The sequence below is a fragment of the Sciurus vulgaris genome, assembly GCF_902686455.1.
Source record: "Sciurus vulgaris genome assembly, chromosome: 14".
Lineage (NCBI taxonomy): Eukaryota > Metazoa > Chordata > Mammalia > Rodentia > Sciuridae > Sciurus > Sciurus vulgaris.
The window spans coordinates 65,777,843-65,799,108 of NC_136475.1; the positions used below are offsets into that span (position 1 = coordinate 65,777,843).

At 35.2% G+C, this 21,266-nt stretch overlaps 1 protein-coding gene across 4 annotated transcripts in view; it reads left to right on the top strand.

Moving 5' to 3' along the window:
* The first annotated feature begins 2,449 nt into the window (after positions 1–2,449).
* The window catches only part of SLC8A1 (solute carrier family 8 member A1), a 374,985-nt gene continuing 356,168 nt past the window's right edge, over positions 2,450–21,266 (top strand). For 2 of the 4 annotated variants that reach the window (XM_079109859.1, XM_079109861.1), the window contains exon 1: positions 2,450–2,638. The gene's annotated coding sequence lies outside the window, so the exon portion shown is untranslated. The remainder of the gene's footprint in view (positions 2,639–21,266) is intronic. The other 2 variants (XM_079109860.1, XM_079109856.1) reach the window with 2 other exon arrangements.

A 21,266-nucleotide genomic window follows, 5' to 3' on the forward strand; every position in this document is an offset into this window, starting at 1 on the left:
ACCTCTTTCTCTGAAAACAGGATAAGATTTTAACCTCTTATCTGAAGATCTTTTCCTATACATGAACTCCACATATCCTCCACAGCTGGGAAAGAGCGGAATAGAAATGAGTCTCTGGAGCCTTCCTTTTCCCTAGAGTTTGCCTATCTGAGAGGAAGGAAAAAACTGGCCCACTACCACTGCAAACCTCACCAAAAATGTGCCAACTTAATTTGGTAACCCCAAAATAGGCAAACACAATTGGGAATATACAAACACCTCATGCCTCAGATTTTATTAACTGCAAAGCAGAATTACCAAGAGGTTTGAAATTAAGCCAGTCAAAGTGTCTGCAAATTCTCTGAACAGAAAGCAGACTCCAGACTCCAGAGCCCTATTATATTTAGCTGGAGAGTCACTGTGGGTCCTATATATTGACCACTTCATTTATTAAATAATCAATACCTTACATTGATATAATTCCTTACCATGTATGAAGATATATCACCTGCATGCTTTCATAGGCTAAGTCTGTGCTAAGGAAATCAAGTGTTCGCTTGACTGAGGAGGAAACAGAAATCTGTGATGTGTTCAACATTTTACATCTACTAAGTAACAGCAAGGATCAGACAGTTTTTTTAATTGAGTTCCAATTTCATAATCTAGAATTTGATTTTCTATTAAATATGAGAGGTTTTTCTCCCTCTCCTATGGCTTCAAGTTTGCTCTCTGGGAATGAAATAGGTGGGAAGAGTTCAGGAGTAAGAGGAGCAAATGCTCAGTCTGTCCCCATTTGATGAATGAATAAAAACTTCCCTCAAACCCCACCCAGGGACTCTTGATGATACCTCTTCCATGGTGATTCCTGGCTATAAGGCACAATAGAATAAAGGGTCTGGTATTTGGACTTGAAAAATAGAAAAAGGTGAAGGAGGAGGGGTGTTGAATGACACCTAACAGTGTCTAGCTGGGGCTATATGAGGTTGGCTTGTTAAACATCACATCTTAATTTTTCTTAGATATAATTTATTATTCATGCACAGAATAGTTCTCCTGATGGGAGGCAGGGAGGAGGAGACCAGAATATCATAATATTTTGAACTTAAAAAAGCACAATCTCGCCTTTTTGTTGTTGTTGTTCTGACCTTGGTTCTTTCCAACAGAGATTGCTCAATTTCCAGATTCCTCAAACTTGATGCTAATGTGTCTGTTTTGTACTTATTTTCTTTTAATACATATTTTTGGTACTCTTCTCTCTCCTTTACAATTTTAATAAATCTAAAAAAACACAAAGAAGAGAAAATAATGTAATGAACCCACACACCTACCAACCACCTTAACAATTATCATTTTGCCAATCTTGCTTGATCCTTGATCTACTTCCTCCCCTTTTCCTCTGGAATATTTTAAGCAACTGATTTCATTTTCAATACACTAAAATAAATTATGCCTGTATGCCTCAAGTTTATTTTTACTTTTTCAAACAAGAGAATGAAACTAAATCATGTTTTAACATGATTTTTAAAAATTCAATGGCAAATCATTACTGAAAAACTCTTCCTATTTCTCTCTAAATATTGTGACCTCTTGTTATAGAACAGTAACAAAAAATTGAGAAAAGAAAGAGAGAAATTATAAAGTGAATGCTAAAAGTAAAAAAAAAAAAAAAAAAAAAAAAATGGAAGTCTAAGCAACTCTCTCAGGGAGTACATCTTCCTCTGCAGAGTAGGATTTATTCCCTGCTTAAGAATTAGGGAAAACAATTAGGCATCATTTAAACTATCACTGATAATTAACAAATGTAACAATTAGCATTCTGTTCAGGTATACAGTCTTTAACATTAAAAACAAGTTTTCTAAATTTCAAAGGATGTATTACAGAGTAGCTTAATGGGATTGACCACAGTAGCCTAAAAGAGAAGCTGTTTAAATAAGAACCTGACTCTCCTCTATTACGGATCTTGATTACTTTGACCCTCTGCTACTTTTTCCTTTAAAACAAATAACCCAGGGTGTTAACGACCATTCCCAATTAAATAAATACATTCAGCATATGTTTATTCATTCACATACAATGTTATCCATTTGTTCACTCACTCATTTATATATTCATTCATTCACTAAACATTTCTCAGGTCCCATAACATCCTTTTACTAAAAGATCCAAGGATGAAGACTCTGGTAAGGAACGCTGGTTGTGTCTCTGTTTTCCTAAATCTAAACAAACCCATACCCTAAAAGCTTTATGTGGAAATGAGGTAGAAATTGGCTGTGCTCCTAAAATCTGGAGAGTAGAAATGCCAATCTCCAAAGTGTATTTGCAAAAACGCATAGTGGCAGGATCACGGGGTGGGGAATGGGTCTGACTGGAAAGATCTCTATATGTGTATTTTTATCATCCATGTGTTGGGTGAAGCGGAGAGCTGCCAGATAGCTTCTTTTCGACAGCTTGGAGTTACTGTTGGGAACAGATCCATGTATGGAAGCGAAAGCCGAAAGGCACAGATAAGCTGAGATCCAGCTATGCAAACCATGTTTAGAGACACTTAAAAGACAAGCATCCCAGGTCCTTTCTTTCTGGTAAATTTGGAGAAGCCATCACACCGGATCTTTTTTCACATCCAGCCCATGCAGACTGAGCCGCTAAGACTTGACAGAGGTAGGTGCAGGGCTTTTGTGATGAAACTTACCTAAAGGATCATTTGTGAACCCTGGAGGTTCTTTAAGGGAAGGTGCCAGATAACATTTTGAAAAAAAAAAAAAAAGAGGAAGATTTGGGTCGGGACTGTTGACTAAGAGGTATTTAACAGCTCTGCCTTCACAAGACAGTGCAGCTTGGCTACGCAGAGAAAGTGACAACACAGATTTGCTGCCAAATAAAATCCCTTTGTCTTGGGTCACTTACCATTTGGATTTTTGTGGATATGAGTCTTCCTTGACATTGCCAGCACCTTTTGGAATGGGCCACAGCTTCCCGTAGGGTTCTGATACTCACTGTGCATTTTAGGGTGGGGTGGGTGGGATTGTCATTTTCCTTGCTGCTTCTTCCTAAGCCAGCAAAAACTCACACGCATGGTTAGTTCTTCCTTAGATATAGGAAGAGCTGCTCACAAACGACATTATTATTTTTGGCAGCTGAAGTCATGTTTGCAATGTTTCTCAGCAGCTCAGAGGTTGATTACATCCTGTTCAAAGATTCTTGGGTTGTTTTCACAAACATGGGGTCTTGCGCAAGTTGAAGTTGCTGAAACCAGCTGTAAGCCTGGATTTTCTCAGTACCTTTAGCATTTTTTCTTTCTATCTTTCTTTATTGTGAATGACTGAAATTTTAGGAACTTAAGGATAAATGTTCCCCAATATTATTATCACTTTGTCATCAGTGATGTGCAGAAATAGTAGATTCTGGCAGAATAACATGAGTTACATATCTCAGAAATCCGAGGTGAAGATTTCTGAGAAATCTTCAGAAATATGAAGAGCAGCATCAACAGCTCTGTGACCATTCTCTGTTTTGTGGAATACTGGCTAACCCAGCTAGGTCATATCAGTTTCACTTTGAGATGCTATTCCAGATAATTCCCAAATTGTAGGTATTAAATATTGAAAGCAGCTCCATTCAAATTGTGACAAAGTCTCTGAACTCCTGCCAAACACAAAAGTCAAGGGAAAAAAATCATAGGTCATATCTATAAAATACGCATATTTTCCCAAGATTAAATTAAACTAGTTCTTACACAAGATAATGAAATTTAAACTCAAGATTTACCTTGTTGAGAATAATGTGTGTCTAATTCAAGTACCATGTGAACTGACTTTTCATTTAGTTTTCAATCTTATGATAGAGCTTAGGTTGGGGGGGAAAGAGGAAGAAATAGTGAATGTGATTTTCTTTTCCTGTGACAAGCACAACGTGGAAAATGATGAATAAACAAGTGTAAGAAAAGAACAAAAGTAGTTTGTAATACTTACCAAGAAGATGTTTGCTGGATGAATGAGATATCTGGGAAAGGATTAATAGAGAGGAAATGACTACTTATGTGGTGGCTTCTTCCAAACCATGAAATGTTTCATTACACTAAAAAAGTGGCAGAGAAAGAGAAAATGTAGTTTTACTTCAACAATAATGCAGTGTCATTTTTTAAATTATTATATTAAAAAAATTTACATCAAATTATTCTTTTATGTATCTATTTGCATTGGTGCTATGTTAAATTGATAACACATTTAAACTTACCCTTTCTACATTTCTAAATTAGAATATCTTACTTCACTGAAAAATACTAATATTCTGGATCTGAGAGAGAGAGAGAAATAAACTATGCCTTCTTTTTTTAAACTAACAGAGACAAGCTGTCATAACTTTAGCTAAAGTGGAACAGGCCTACAAAAGGATGGTTTTAAAATACTTAATTAAACACTACATACCAGCCGGCTTCCCAAAAGGAACAGCACAGCAGGAGTCTTTGCAATTTTCAATATGTAAAAGGTTCACATAAATGATGCCACTCATATTTGTGAACAGATGCAATGCATACATGTCACCATGTACTGTTTTCTCATTTGCTGACTGCCAAGTCCATTTCAAGAGTGCAGTCCTCATGAGCAATGTCTGCTCTGTTTCTCTTTAGCAAGCAAATTTGAAAAGTAAAATGTAAGTAATAGAAAATGACTTACTGCTATTTTTATGTACTGTATGTTAACATTTTTGGAAGAAAATCAATGGCAGTTGAGCTACTTGCCCTCTTAACTTGTGACTTCTTAAGCACTTGGTGATGACTATACATGTACAAAATCTTGAGATCATGCTTAGAGACATGAATTGGAAGTGCTGGCAGTCTTATGTGAGAACCAAATGGCTTTGATGTTCTATGTTGTAGTCAGATGAGGTATGAAGGTAATTCATGGTGATTAAGTATAACCGAGAAGTTGAAATTTGTCCAAAAAGCAGAGAGCACAGTTTTGAAGTTTCTGTCTACCTAATGGGACCAAACTGGATTGTCGTGGCCTGGTCTATTGGACTACAATAGTTAAGTGGGAAAAAGGACTTTTCATGGGGTCTATGGGACAATATTCCTGAATGTTAAGAGAGTTTATATGAAAGGAAGAATAGGGATTTACTTCTCTGGTAGCATGGAAAACTTGGCCCATAGGAAAGGTCATTAAACTTTAAAGAAAAGTTACCATTGGTGGTTATTCTTTTTTAAAAAAAGAAAAGTAATCCCCTTGCTCTGGTTATTTAAAACTATGACATTGAGTTGTCCCAGACAGAACTCTAAAGATTTCAAGAACTTAAAAATGTTACAAAAGGCCTGAGATGAGGGGAGGAATTTGAAGACCAGAGAGACAATATTTCCCTAAGGTCAATCAAATGAAGTAGGAGGGCACATAGAATCCAGATCACCTGGTGTTCTGATCAGATGTGTTCTGCCTAAGCAGAACCTCTTTCAATTTCTTAGTCTTAAAATTGTATATTTTCAAGTTTCACAGCAAGATATTTCAAGAAAATTGCATATCAGAGAATTGCTGAAGGTATTTTTAAGGTTTTACAAAGTAGGGAAAGGTAAACAAGTTCAGATGGCCCTTAGTGTTGTTGAGTGAACAATGGCTTTTCATATCCTGTTGACTCTCCTGAAATGAGCCATGTATCTCAACTCTGTCTGCACATTAGAATCACTTAGGGGATGTGATTCCCAACTGCACCCCTGATGAACAAAATATAATCATGGGGTCCAGACAACAGTAGACTTTTTTTTCTAATCTACCCAAAGAAATTCCAATGTGTAGTCAAGATTGAGAATCAGTTCCTGTTCACACACACACACACACAAAAAGTGGTAGCCAGTTTTATTTTTTTAAAAAGGGAAAGCTAAAATCCCACAACTGAATGTTACAAAAATAAATAAAAAGTACTTTTTCTCAGAAAGTTTATTTCTGATTACTGATGTAATCTTTACTGATAGGGGATTCCTATTTAAAAGTTTCAGCCTTTCTAAAAAGTTTTCTTTATCAAAGAAATGGGTATCTGATATCACTCATAGTCCTTGGCCTGAATCCTATGTGAATATTAGCCACGGTTATTAAAAAGCATAAAATATATATATGTGACATTATGGCTGTTAACTACAGTTGCTAGATAAAATTTTATATTGCTCTAGCAAATCATCAAACAGCCATCCCAAAAGGGCCTATTGATTTTAGATTGCAACAATTTTCCATGAAACGTAATGCTTTTCTTAAAAAAGAGAAATCGTGTTTTGTTTTAATGTTTTGCCTGATACCTTTGTAGTAAGCACCAAGGGCTTTGGTGAGATAGTGCATGATTTTATGTAGAAGATATATTAATTTACTGCATATCAAAATATATGAATAAAAAACTAACACTAGCCAAAATACTAAGAGGATATACACAGTCCATAGCCAACACCTTCTATTTAAGCAGGAACTGAAGACTGAGCTCAGCTCCCTGTAAAGGAGGTTCTGAAATGAATGCTGGTAGAGACTGCTCAAGTCAGTGAGTGGAGACACCATGAGAACAACACGTTGAAGGGATTAAGTGGCAAAATGCAAATAAAGAGTTTAGTGTAATAACCAATTAATGGTGACATCATCCTTGTAATCAATATTAAAATCAAATGAGTTTCTATCACAAAGAAATTCTTCAACAAGAAACATCTTCAATTATTTTCTGAATAAAGTGTGTTTTAGGTAAATGAGATAGAAGAATCTACTGAATATTTACTCAGAATCTATGTATAAGATTCCAGTTAATAATGATAATGCACAACAATAATGGTAACTTCAGTCTCTTAGTCTGTTTAATGCTTGTACTTTTAAGACACAGTCATATAAAAAATGACATGAACTATTATCAATTCCAAACTATAATTGAATTAAATGTAAAGAAACATAATTTTAGTAAATCATTTCTAATCTTAATTTGACCATTTCTTTAGCCATACAGATAAAACGCATTCTGTAAAACAAAATAACTTTTTTGTTTTTGAGTTAAAATCCTCTGTTCCAGATTCAGACAACTAAGCTACTTATTGTGCTATGCAAATAAATAAATAAATAAATAAAAATATAATAAACTATCTCCTTACCAAAAAACTCTCCTATTAAATGTTGAGCTCTTACTATTTTCTAAGAGTACTTCTAAGCAAGTAAGGTGTATTAATTTATTAATGCTGGCAATTATCTTGTGAGATAATCACCCATTTTACAGATTAAGACACTGATGCACAGAAAGATTAAATGATATGCCCAAGATCACAGGGTTAGTAAACAGAGAAGGTTGGCTTGGAAGCTGTGCTTAGCTTCTGTGTTACATCATCCAACAAGTATTTCCTAGTCTTTTAGTAATGGGAACAAATAATAAAATTAATGTGTGAAAATTTCAGTATGGTGCTGGAAAGAGGTATGAGCAAAGCAATGTTATCCTTTCAGATTACTGTTCATTTAGTTCTATATGTTCAATGAATAAGCTAATCATTCGAAATACCAATTAAATAATAACATTAACTTCTTTTTTAAAATAAATGTTTCCAAATTGTTGAATAGTTACCACTGTTGAGTAATGACATTTTTCAGAGTTAGAGGTTAAATTATGATTTTGTGACTATTTTCCATCCTTATCCTATCATATTACTTATCCTTCAATAAATATGTATTGACATTTTTAGCACCCTTTTCACCTCTCTTCAAGGTTACATGGCAAAGAGGGTTTGGATAAAAATGAGAAATGAGATAAGAATCATTTAAATAAAAGTTAGTATTGTATTCAAAAACTCAACCCATCATACATGTTAAATCCTATTTAAATCCCAATTCATAAATCTAAAATAAAGAACAAGAGACCCACTTGGCATTCAACTTACACTTTAGATTATGCTTATAGGCATAGGACCTTTGGGAATTTAATGTACAATTTTCTCCAATATTGTGTTGTGCATTTAGTTTCATGAAAATTATAATGACATATATTTAAACTAAGGAAGGGCAAATTATAGAAAAATTGGTCACCTTATTTTGCAAGAAGAATGTAATGAAAGCTTACCTCTTTTCTATCCTTTTTATCATGCACGTGCAAAGCAATAGAAGTCAAACTCACCTTCCAACATTATTTTTACTTCACCACATATTAAGATCACTTATTATATTGTTTCCCCAGAGATAATTTTGCTGCCATTGATTTAAATATTTTTTTGTCTTACAAAGTTCATTACCTATTGCAAAACAGCCAGGGGAAAGGAAAAGCAAATAATTAGATTAAAGATTTCAACAACAAATGGAGTTCTTAATCCTCAGCACTGCAAAAAAAAAAAAAATTGGAGTTCTTTCAGTTCTCATATGCCTATTGACCTTGAAAAGTTTCATATTTAAATATTACCAAAATCAACAGCTGATAATTCAAAAGCCATATCAATAGTAAACAACCATAGTAATTTATAAAATTATATCACCTACCTTCCTGAGCAATTCAAAGCACTGAAAAATATAAACAAAGTAAAAACACAGCATACAAAAGATACACCCAAAGTTGCATTATAAAAAACTAGACGTTAGCAACATTTGCGTACTTAAGTTCAATAAATGTGTCCCAGAGCCAAGATAAGGGCCTATACTCTTTTGGGGGAACACAGACTAAGTAGATAATATAATGAATATTTGTTCCAAAGTCCTTTTGATCCCTGTCAATAATCATTTTGAGTAGTTAAAATAAAACATACCTAAGTTACTTGATAAAATTATCTATTTTCAAAGAAATATATAATAAATATTCATTGCATAGTGAGAACCAGATCTCCAAACCACATTTTTCAAAATGTGGTCTGAGAAAGAGTTGTTCATCTATCATGTTGATGGAATAAAGGGTCTTAGGGTCAAGAAAAAATAATCTGTGTTCTCCTTCTCAGATATGTGGAAGGCATGCTTACACATTACTAACTGTAAGAAATTCTGCAAAAAAAGATAATGAGTATAACCTTGATATGTTAAACAATGATTTGGAGTCCAGTCAAGGAGCAGTTGAATCACTGTGCTCCCTAATCTCATAGCATCATTGATATGTCAGATATCAATCATGTCATCTTCACTGAGCCTAGATGAGTCACAGAATCACTCTCAGTAGAGTGTTGCAGGTACCCAGCACCAATCAACAAGAGTTAATGCATACAATGAACTGTAGCTGCCATCCAATAGTGGCAAGATCTTCTGAAAAGGGCTGACTTGAAATTAATCCTCTCTCTAAAATAATTAATTTGACACAGATCTGTGGTTTTTAACATGTAGAACAGGCTATTTAATGACTGTATATGTGAAATGAATAGAAAATGTGTAGCTTACAGAATGTCTATTTAAGCCCTATTGACATCTTTAACAACAATGTCCCACATACATCCATAGCTGTTCTAAAAGTTTTTGAATATTATTTTTGTCATGGGGGAGATGATGATTGTACCAATCAACTAGATTTTGAGATCACTGTAGAAGATATGTTTATGCATTTGTAGGTATCCATGGGTATGCTTTTTATTGTGCCCTCAGGGCACTTAGAAGGATACTCTGCCAGTGTATCATACCCATAAATTGTGCAAATCTCCCACTGTACCAAGCTCATTGAGTACCTGGTGTTATACTCAGTAGTACCAGGAGACAGTTCTGAACAATAGAACCACATAAATAGGCTCTTGCAAGTTAGTTTGAAGAGAATTATGAGAAAGAGTAAATAGCACAGGCCCGTGGAGATGCAGGGAGAGGCAGCAGCATACGCAAAGTCTGAAAGAAAAGTCTGATAAATTGCATTTGGGAAACTACAAGTAGTTCAGTATTGCAAAAGGTAGTTTTGCTGCTTTTTTATTTAGTTTTTTAAATTAAATCATAATACATCTATAGAGACATGTGAGTATGAAGATCAATAGATCTTTAAGCATAGAATTCATCATGTACCCATGTACCCAGCACCTAGATTAAAAAACAAGAACCAGGGAATGGGGTTGTGGCTCAGCGGTAGAGTGCTTGCCTGGCATGTGTGAGACCCTAGGTCCAATATATAAATAAATAAAAGATCCATTGACAACTGAAAATGAATTTTAAAAAAAAAAGAACCATTATTCATTCTTAAAAAGCCTCCCTGTTTCCCCTTCCAGACATTTTCCCCTCGAGAGTATTCACTGGTATGATCTCTATCAGTGTTCATTTTTTAAAATTTCCCCCATACTGGGGCTTTAATCTAGGTGCACTTTACCACTGAGCAACATCTCCAGTCTTTTTATTTATTTATTTATTTGTTTTTAATTTTGAGATAGGGTCTTGCTAAGTTACTTAGGGCCTCACACTTGCAATCCTTCTGCCTCAGCCTCCAAGTTGCTGGAATTACAGGAGTATGCCACCATGCTCAGCTCTATCAGTGTTCTCTGTTGCTCAAAGCTTTAGATGTGAGACTCTCAGGGATGAGCCTAGAGAAGCAATAATGAAAACATCTCCCTTATCTTATTAAGAATTTGGAGATTTAGTCAGGGACAGCGGTGCACACCTGTAATCCCAGTGGCTAGGGAGGTTGAGGCAGGAGAATCATGAGTTCAAAGCCAGCCTCAGCAAAATCCAGGTCCGAAGCAATTCAGTGAGACCATGTCTCTAAATAAAATACAAAATAGGACGGGGGATGTGATTCAGTGCCCCTGAGTTCAATCCCCCAGTGCCATCCTCTCAATAAAAAAGAATTTGGAGATTTGGTCTCAAGCCATTGACAGGAGAACGAAGGGAGTGAAGGGAAACCTTGGAAGTGTTCTAACTTCCATGGTTCTAACAGACTTGTAGCACCTCCTTTAATTTGGCATATCAACTACCATTTTCTGACCCAAAATAAATAATAAATGTTGATGAAAAACTGAGTAAATGAATAATTTTACTCACTGTAGGTAATGCATTTATTATTCAACTAGTAGAATATTGATTTCTAGGGTTACATTTATCTTGTTGCTTTTTCTATATTCATTGACCTAGTATAAGCTAAATAAAATAAATCACAATCCTATTAAGGAGTGGAGTGGACATTTGGACATTTTTTTTTTTTTTTTTTGCTGCCATGACCAAAAAACCTGACAAGAACAATTTTAAGGAGGAAAAGTTTATTTGGGGGCTTATAGTATCAGAGGTCTCAGACCAAGACAGCTTGAGGGCCTGAGGTGATACAGAACATCATGGCAGAAGAGCATGGTGGAGAAAAGCAGCTCAGGACATGATCAGGAAGCAGAGAGAGCTCTGCTCTGAGAGGACAAAATATATATACATCTCAAAGGCACATGCCCTGGGACCTGCCTCCAGCCATAACCTACCTACCTGCAATGACCGCCAATTCTATCAGGGAAATCAATGCAGTGATTGGGTTAAACTTCTTATAACCCAATCTTTCTTCTCTAAACGTTCTTGCATTGTCTCACACATGAGCTTTGGGAGACACCACACATTTAACCATAATAGGTGAAAGAAGAGACTTTATTCTGAGAATGATGTTAGGGTGATATTTAGAGATGATGATGAAGATAATATTGATGCTTTATAGTAAGCTCTTTTTGTTGTTGTAGACAATTAACCTTTATTTTATTCATTTATTTATATGTGGCGCTGAGGATCAAATCTAAAGCCTCACACATGCTAGGCAAGTGCTCTACCACTGAGCCACAACCTCAGCCCCTATAGTGAGATCTTGAAGAGTGAATCATAGGGGAAAGATAGAAAAAGTGTCTTTGGTCCAGTAGTTACAGCACTGTCAGAAACCTAGGTCACCCCTTGCATTCACATGGGGTGGGAAATGATGTATACTTATTGTCAAGCTTTGGTCAGGTCTCACCTGCGTGGTGGATGAGAAGGAGCCAGGATTTGAGATCCCTACAAGGTGGGGAATGAGAGTTATCAAAAGAACAAGATGAAGTACAAGCCAAAATAGATGTGACCCCCACTGAAAACATTTTTTTTAGTATATTTTCCTATCTGACTAGGAAGTTGCGCTCGTGATTTCTAGAAAGTGCTTTGTTTCTAATTATCTGATTCAATTACAGCTCCATTTCCCAAAGTGATGTAGGTAGACTGTATCCATATTCCTCTAAAGACTTCACACACATCAAAAGAGAATGCTTGCCAATCAAAGTATCTAGAACTGAAAGAAATACTATATGAAAATTGGCAACATTATTTAAAACGTCAGTCTTCTAAAGTCAGCAAATGCACGTGGTTATTTTTTAACTATTTGACTAATTTATGCAGAAGTATTATACCAAGAGAATACATAAGCCAAGTATCAGAATGACAATGTATCTGCGGTGTGAGAGATACAACTCAAACAATATCCAAGTCAAATAAAAAAGTAAAGCAGTATAAGGAGGGAGATACAGAAGGATAGTGGAAGGAAATCACTTTTATAAGGTGGTTAAAAGAAATAAATTTGAGCAGAACACAAACAGAAGAGAGGAAATGAATCATGTGAATAATTGAAGAGGAGGTTCCCAGATACAGGGATAAAACAGCAAAAGTAAAGTTCTTGCAGTAGGCACATGGTATGATTCTAGAAGTCAGGAAGCTGGTGAGGCTGGCCAAAAGCAGGAGAGTGATAAATACTGTATCAGAGATGCAGCCAGAGACTAATTCATTAGGTCTATGAAGCCCATAGGTTTAGGGGACTCCATCTGAGGGTGCTGGGAAACCATTGGAGAATTTTCAGTCGAGAATGGAAAGGATCTAATTTACATCTTATAAAATGCTTTATGGATGCAGGAGACAAGTTAAACAGAAGAAAGGAAAACACCCCATTCTCCAGCCAGAAAAAGAAGCAGGGATAAATACCTTACAGGTTGAGTATCTATATAATTGTCCATCAGAACAAAGATAAAACATCTCAAAAATTGAGCGTGAAATGGGAGCTATTAATAATTGCAATGGATCAACATCAGTGAACTGGGAATGTCCCCAGAAAACTGGGACTTAGGTTGCCCTATTTGAAGGACAGTTTTCAAGAATAAATGAGTACTGAGTAGGTGTTCAAAGAAAGACTGCTAATATTAATAATTTCAAACTCTTTCACATACTAGATTTACAAATTATTAATGGGTCATAGGCTAAAAATATGTTTGTGAAAGAAGAAACTAGACATGACTCAGGTAAACTGATTCTTTATTGAATGAATTTGGGGAGGTTTTACTAAACTAATCTGCCTTGGGAATATCTTCACACTGATTACAGTCATTCGGTGTCTCTCAAAGTCATTTGTTCACAGATTTTATTTTTTTCAAAGCACTAATTAGTATCTTGTGACTCCAGCCTTTCTTGGAACTCAGTATGAGAAAGTTATGGTCCAGAGAGAGAATGGAAGGGGTGAATCTACTCTTAGAAATGAATCTAAATTTTAGTTAAATTGCTGGGTAGATAACTCAGCAGTGTGAGAAACTCCAAAACACAATTTTTAAAATTTTTTTTATTTATTTATTTTTAGCTTTTAATTTTTTACAGATTGCATTTTGATTAATTGTACACAAATGGGGTACATAATTTCATTTCTATGGTTGTACACAATGCAGATTCATACCTTTCGTGTAATCATACATGTACATAGGGCAATGATGTCTGTCTCATTCCACTATTTTTCATACCCCCTCCCTCTCATTTTCTTCTACATATTCTAAAGTTCCCCCATTATTCTCTCATTCCCCACCCCCACCCCCATTATATATTGAAAAATGTAATTGACAAATGAAGATTGTATATTGTATATTCAAAGTGTACAACATAATCATGTTAAACATATGTGCATATATATAAATACAATTTTGAAACAATGGCCACTGATTCAGTCACTAGAAAAATCTCAATGAAATCCTTGGTCTTGATCTTTTCCCATTTTCCATGAAAATCCAATATTCATTTTGTGCTTCTGGTATTATAGACTTCAGTTTAATGCCTGGGAAATTCTTGAAGTGAAGGCTTCTTGGTTCCCTGTCCATCTCCCCTAGCAAGGACTAGGAATCAGAGTCAAAGACAGTGGGCCAAAACCAAAAATTCTGAATCAGCCATTGACGTGAGGCCAGAACCATACACAGAAAATTAAAATCTGAAGAATATGAACTCAGAAAGGAAAAATGTAGTCAGGTTGGTCAGATGACAAAACTGGAGACTGTCCTAGGCCCTGGGATGGATACTGTTACCTGAAGCTGACTTTACCCTAACTTTTGCTGGGACTCGTCTGGGTGAACCTGCAACTAGGACACTTGGGAGCAGTCACCAACTTGCAGACACCAGCTCACAAATGACCTATAAATTTTTTGAAGCTGCTTCAAATTCTTGAATCTCTGAATCTCTTTTCTATCTAATATTTATTTGGGGAGTGGAAGTGTGGCAGGCACTATACTCTCTTGTTACTACTAAAAACAATGACACTTAAAGCAATTCCTCCATACCAGTGTTTTTACATATATTAACTCATTAAATCCTGACAATAACTATATGAGTTGGATCCTATTATTCCCATATTAAGATGAAGAAAATGAGAAGGAGGCTGCTAAGTAAATCTGTCCAAGATCACACAGTTAGTAGTAAAGCTGGAGAGGTCTGGCTCCAAAGTCAATGCTATCATCCACTCCACAATGGGTAAATGCATTATGGTGACACCTGAGGAAGCCGGCTTTTTAAATATGGTACTACAAGTTCTAGTGCTTAGGATTCCTATTCCACCTGGCATCCCCTGAAATCTCTAGAGATCAGCAATCTTATATTTACCTCAAACTTTCTCTATGGCCCCAGTTGCTCCTTTTATCAAGTGTTTGTGAATTTCTGCTTATTGTAATGTCTGAAAATTCTTCTTCAAATGTGTCCTTAGTTTCTATTTTATTATCTAATTAGTTTGTGGGTGGAAGAAATTGACAGGCACAACTAAGCCAAGGAGTACTTTTCAGGTAATCTTGAGATCCAAGTGCAGGACCTTGAGACCTGCCTCAATTTAATTTCATGTTTTTATTTTTTTGGCTTTGTGTATCTTAAATACCATTCAGCCTGTTTTTATCCTTTGATATCTGTTGCAAAAATAGTGAAAATGCTTTTTATATCTTCATCTAATATTTGAACAAAGTCAAGGCCAGACCCTTGCAGCATACAGTTCACTATCTGTCCAGTGTCAGCAATCCTTGAGCACATTGTTGGCATTTCATCTAAATGGATTATCATTCAGTCTGTATGTCTCCATTTGGTCCAAAGCACTTTTGTGCAGTTATGTCAAATAGCCTTGTGAATATCAGGAATCATTTGCCAGCATTTCTCTGTGTGACTGGTTTTTAATTCCTAAAATTTATTAAGTCAGACTGACTTGACTTTGAATGTTAAAATTATATTTATTTACAATCTTTTAAAAAAGTTTTGACACATAATGATTGTACAGACTTATGTGGTACAATGTAATAGTTCAATTCATGTACACAACATGTAGTGGCCAGATAAAGGTGATTAATATATCTATTACATGAAATATTTATCTTTTTTGTGTTAAGAATATTCAAAACCCTCTCTATTAACTATTTTTATCTCAACCTTATGGTTCCTATTTCAATTTCTAAAGTTCCTTGTAGATGGCTATTGGTTCAACGTTCTGTTTTAAAATACTTTATACATTTGGGTTGAACCTTATTTGTGCAAAACATCTGAAAAAATTTAAAGCAAAATGTTTTGCTATTACTTTTTATCTTTGACTCTAATTTCCCCTCATTTGTTATCCACACTCTGACCCACATATACAGCTATCTATTTAACTCATTCATGCAAAAGCCAAAGACTCAAGTCCAACATGTTCAAAATTATACTCATCATCTTTACTATCCATTTAATTGATCTTTCTGGTTTATATAGTTCATTCATCAGCCATAAACTAAACCACCTTAGAGTCTTTTCTTTGACTTCATGTGTCCATACCACATCAAATGAGTTCCCAAATCATATAGTTCATATCTCCTGACTTTCTCTCACTTCCATTACCATCTTTCTTTTACAGAAATACATGAGTTATAACAATAACGTGCTAAGAGAGATCTGCATCCAGCCTGTCCACTCCCAACTGTTCTCCACATGGTTGCCAAAGTGATCTGGTTATATAACACCATTTTGATCAGGCACTCTCTAACATAAAGTCTTTTGATGAATCCCTACAACTCTCAATGTAAAACCAAATTCATTAGCTTAGTATGGAAGATCCTTGACATTTTAGACTTGTCGAGCATTGTGAATTGTCAGTGCACTAAGCGTGTTTCCCAATGTCACCCCTCTAAGCGTGTTTCCCAATGTCACCCCATGCACAATTTTTTTGTTCCAGCTATACCAAACTACTTGTGGTTCACTACCAGTGAAAGTGACTCAGACATCCATTCTTGAATATGTTCAATATCTTCTTTCTGCTCTTTTACTCCCTTTTAACCAGCTGTGCTTTAAGACTCTATGTAAGAGCCATTCCCTCTTTGCATTATCCATACCCCACTTTGCATTATCCAATTCTGATTGACGTTCTCCCTTTATGCCCCATTGCAACCTGAGGGTGTCTCTGTGATTGTACATATGTTTTTCTGCCCTCTTCTTAGACTCTAAGTTCCTTGGGGGATATACTTATCTCACACATATTTCTATATGTAGGATTTATCAGTGGCAGGCACATAGTGCATATACTTGATACATGATTGTGGCATAACAAAGCTAATAAGCAAAAGCAATTCTCATTACATGAGAAACTCAGGGAAAACACACTAAGGAGTTATATTTTTCTTTTGTCTTTCACGTGCTCCAAACAGGTAATATGTCACTCCTCATTTAGCTCCATGCTGATAAGCTAATTTTAAGATTCTGGTTTTTTGTTCATACAATCTAAGGTTCACCTGACTAAATTACAAACATATTTTTGTAATATTATTCATTTATATCTTAAAGTAGGAGTAGGTTTTGATTACAGGTCAACTATAAATGTATATCTTATTTATTGTAAGTCTATCCAAAATTACCAATCTCAAATCTATCAGTCTCACAGTTTCAACGTGAAGGGATTTACACAGAAAAGAGAATATTTGAAATATTTCTCTTTTAAATGAATATCCTCTTTGAAATGATTCTATTTTCTAATATTCAGAAATATTCTGAGAATAATCTTAAAAATCAAGCATTGGTTTATCTGGCTATCAAGAACAGAATCAATACATGATGGTGGTAAGCATCATTAACATTTGTAGCAACATTATTTAGAGCTTGAACCAACATTTTGAAGTATGTACCATAGAGTAATATTAACTTTCTTCAGATATTTTGAAATCCTTTTGGGTAATATTTTCACAAATAGATTTTAAGGAGACATCAGACTCCTCTTGACTACTGTATCCATTTGGATCTGGAAATTTGTATCAGTTTTCCATTGTTCATGAACAGTCATACCAACTAAACTCAAATTTTCTATTTATTTTAAGCAGCATGGACATCCCAAGGTACTACAACCATGTGCTCAGATAGCATCTAAAGTTTCACTTTGGCTTTGTATTCTTCTATTTATTAGAGTTAAATTGTTTCCTGGCAGTGAGGAGATAATGATAATAAATGAGGGTTAGTAGGTACCCCATAACTGCTGAGAGTTTTCCCGAGAATTTCTCAAATGCAGCTAGTCCCTGAATGGCTCTGCTTTGTTTAAGTAAATTAGGAATCATCGCTTGGAAACTGAGTAATTTCTGGAAACTAACAACTGAATCATTGACAGTCCCTAAATGATAAAGGCTAATCCTGTCAATAAAGAAGGTGAGTGGTATCAGATTCAATGTCTGGAGAATAAAAGGAGAACTACCACACTCAAAATCCCAAGTTGTGACTACAAGTCCCAATGCTGCCACACATCAAAAAGCAAACCCGGATCTTCTCCAGACCTCTGCTTTCTCTATGTGATGAGGGGTTTGGACTTCATAATCACTAGGATGCCTTCTTGTTATATAAAGTTCATAGTCAAAAATTGTGTAAGAATGTAGTTGACTTTGTAGAAGCTTCTTATTGTACATGTTGATTTTTAACTCAATAACAGATACATCTGTGATTTTCTCCTACACCCACTTTTTGTTCCCAATATTGCTTGTCATTTTTGCATAAATTTTCCTACTCATTATCATCTGATGAAAAATTATATATGCATAATTAGAGAAGGAAAAGAACACTCTTTAAGAGTTTATCCTGAACTTAGATCCTTCTCTTTTTGCCTACATATGTACTATAGGATAAACTGTTCCTCAGAATTAATTTACTTTCAGACAAAGAATAATAACAATTATGATTATCACTGCATTTGTTGAGTTACTACATTGTAAACAGATAAATCAGAATTTGCATGTACATCTTCCAGGCACTAAAATCTTTCTCTTTCCATGATGTTTAGTGACTCAGAGAGCCATCATTAAAAATGGCAGCTTTCATTATCAAGAACATTAATTATGTCTACAATCATAAAATTGTACATCAACTGAGACATAAACTTTCAATTTTATTTATTCCTAGTGTTTGTGATAAAATCTAACATTGAGAAGATGAGTATAAAAGCTGAACTCTGAAATAGGATTTTTTTCCTTCAGTTTTAGTTTCCATTTGTTCATTAGACAATTAACAAAAATAATAAGACTTTACTAATTATAAGGATTTGCAGACAAAGAAGATAGTGGGTAAGAAAGCACATAAGCCTGATACATGAAAATGAGCTGTCACTTATTTCTTAGAAATGTGACTAAGATCGTCAAATAGTCAGGAACACTTGCTTCAAAGCCCAGTTCTACCAATGAGTGACAAGAATCAAATCCATGAATGAATGACATGAATTTTTCTGAATATGTGCAACAGGAAAGATGGAATTAAACATTCTCTAGATCCCTTTTGACTTTAAATATGTATAATTCATTTAATCTTAAAATCGAGTTCTCAGGTGTGCATTTCCTCTTTTTAATCCAAGGTTTATTGTCAGTAGTTACATTAGAAAAGATTTTCGAAAAAGCTACTGGACTGAGTTCAGAAATGTCAGGTAGCTAAAAGAAAATGCAAGTTAGATGGATGCATCACCAACTGGTAGTGGGACAACCAGACTTGTCACATTTTTGTTGTTATTAAAATTTAGGCCAAATAATTTCAATGTGGGTTTGTAGTGATTGCAGAGACTTGAAAAGGAGCGCAGATGCACACATTCAGGAAGATCTGGTCTGATCTTAAAGACCTTAGGTTTTTCAAAGCAGCAATGTCTGGAAGGGGAACGGTATCAAATATCAAATAAAAGGGTTGGGAGAGGAAAAATGAAGGAAAACCCATTGCAGACATGAATGGACTGTCCATTGACAGAGGGAACATGGGGGAAGACTGCTGGATTGAGAAGGAAGGAGAACTAGGTTCTAGTATTGATTTTCCAACATCTAAGTTTTGTGTTCTTGGACAAATTTATGACATTTTCTAGACCAAAGCTTCTTTGACTATAAAATAAGAGTTTAAATTAGATGCCTTACTAAGACCTTCACAACTGTTAAGTTTTATTCAGGGGAGAAAACAGATAGGTTATAAAATATTATCCTTTTAACATAGGGAGATCTTCTTTTGTATTGGTTCTTCACAATACACGTTGAGTAAATACAAATTTCATAAGAGATAGAGTGAAGGGCAGTGTTCTCAATTTGAGATATGAGAGAACATTGCTTAGAGAAACAATTAGAGAAAATAATTCTCTATTGTTCCTGATTGGTAAACCTTTTTATGCTGTATGTAGTACATGTATTCCTCAAAAATGTGACTAGCCTCTGTCCATATGTTCCAACTGGATGTCAGTCATGATAAAGCTTTACTGTGCTTTATGGGTTTTGCTTGTTTTCACTGATATTATTAGTACCTTGTATTCAATATCTTTGCCAAGCTGACATCCAAGTGTCCATTTTTAATTTTATTCTTGGGCATCTTTGGCTATATAAATACATAGTTGCGAATTCACTACTCCTTTCCACTCTTCATACATCACTTCAAAACGTTACCATATTATATTCAACATTGCATCTTTAGCATATACACAGAATTTTAAATTCATGTGAGACTCATTAAGTACGTAAAGAACATTCATCTTTGTTTCCTCAAACTTATTGGAATGCTTGGTATCTAGTACGTTCTAATCAGTCTTGAATAAATTAATATGCTCATATATATGGAAAGAAACATGGTTTCTGCATTCCATATATGAGTGGAAAATTTAGGAAAACAAATAATTAGAACATAGGAAATGAAGACTAAATGATCTGAAAACTTCCCAACAAAATTATGCTATGCTTATTAACTTCTGAAATAGTAAAGTTTTGATTTAGAACTCACATCAATAATCAGAGGTTAAAACAATAACGAAAACCTGCTTCTCCATACTTTTCAATGAGCCACATGTTTTAAAGTCAAGCACATCACATCGGCCCTCATAAATATGTGATTGCATATTCCAAGTGATTGATGTTGTTTAGATGATGCATATTTTCCTTGAATATAAATAAAATATCCATGCAATCTCACCCGTTTCTTGGTGGAGAAAATCTTATACATATTTAATGTCATCAAAATTCTTATGAGTGTACCTAGGTAAGGGAGGGGGCAAAGCCCTTTTTTGGTGTTTAATTGCAGACTTAATGACACCATGTAGAGATGTTAGAAGGGTATCATCTTGTGAGGGTGAGTGAGCTCTCTCAAATCACATTGAGCTGTAAAATATGAGGAACGTCTTTTTAATAAGATAGTACTGTATTGGCTCCTTGAGGATTTAGGAAAGTGTTTTATATTGGCCATAATTTTGGGATTGCTTCCATGCAGAAATTCTGCCAATAAACCTTCTGATCCTTTCCCATACTCCCAAAGTGACTCCATGGAAGTGTGTCAAGAAGTCATTTAATGGTCTTTGATCCAAGGGAAGCCTCTAGCTCCAGTAATGAGTCTGTATCAAGTGAGAGAATCAACGGTCTGTTCTTCTGCCTTCCATCCTCTGACCTCCAACTAAAGTGTTCTAATCCCAAAGTGAAACCGAGTGTCTTCCCTTCTTCCCCTCCCAGCAATATGCCAAAGTCCTCTTACCCATCTGTGTAGAAAAATCTGCTCTAGTATCTTCAAGGGTAATGCTGAATGTGACAAAAGAAAGAAGAGATTTGCAGGCTGGTGCAAAGACACAGAGGCAGGATCCTGGGAAGAAAAGTTCCTCTCACTTTATTCTGCCTTGCACTCCACTTTGTGAGGCATCCACGTCC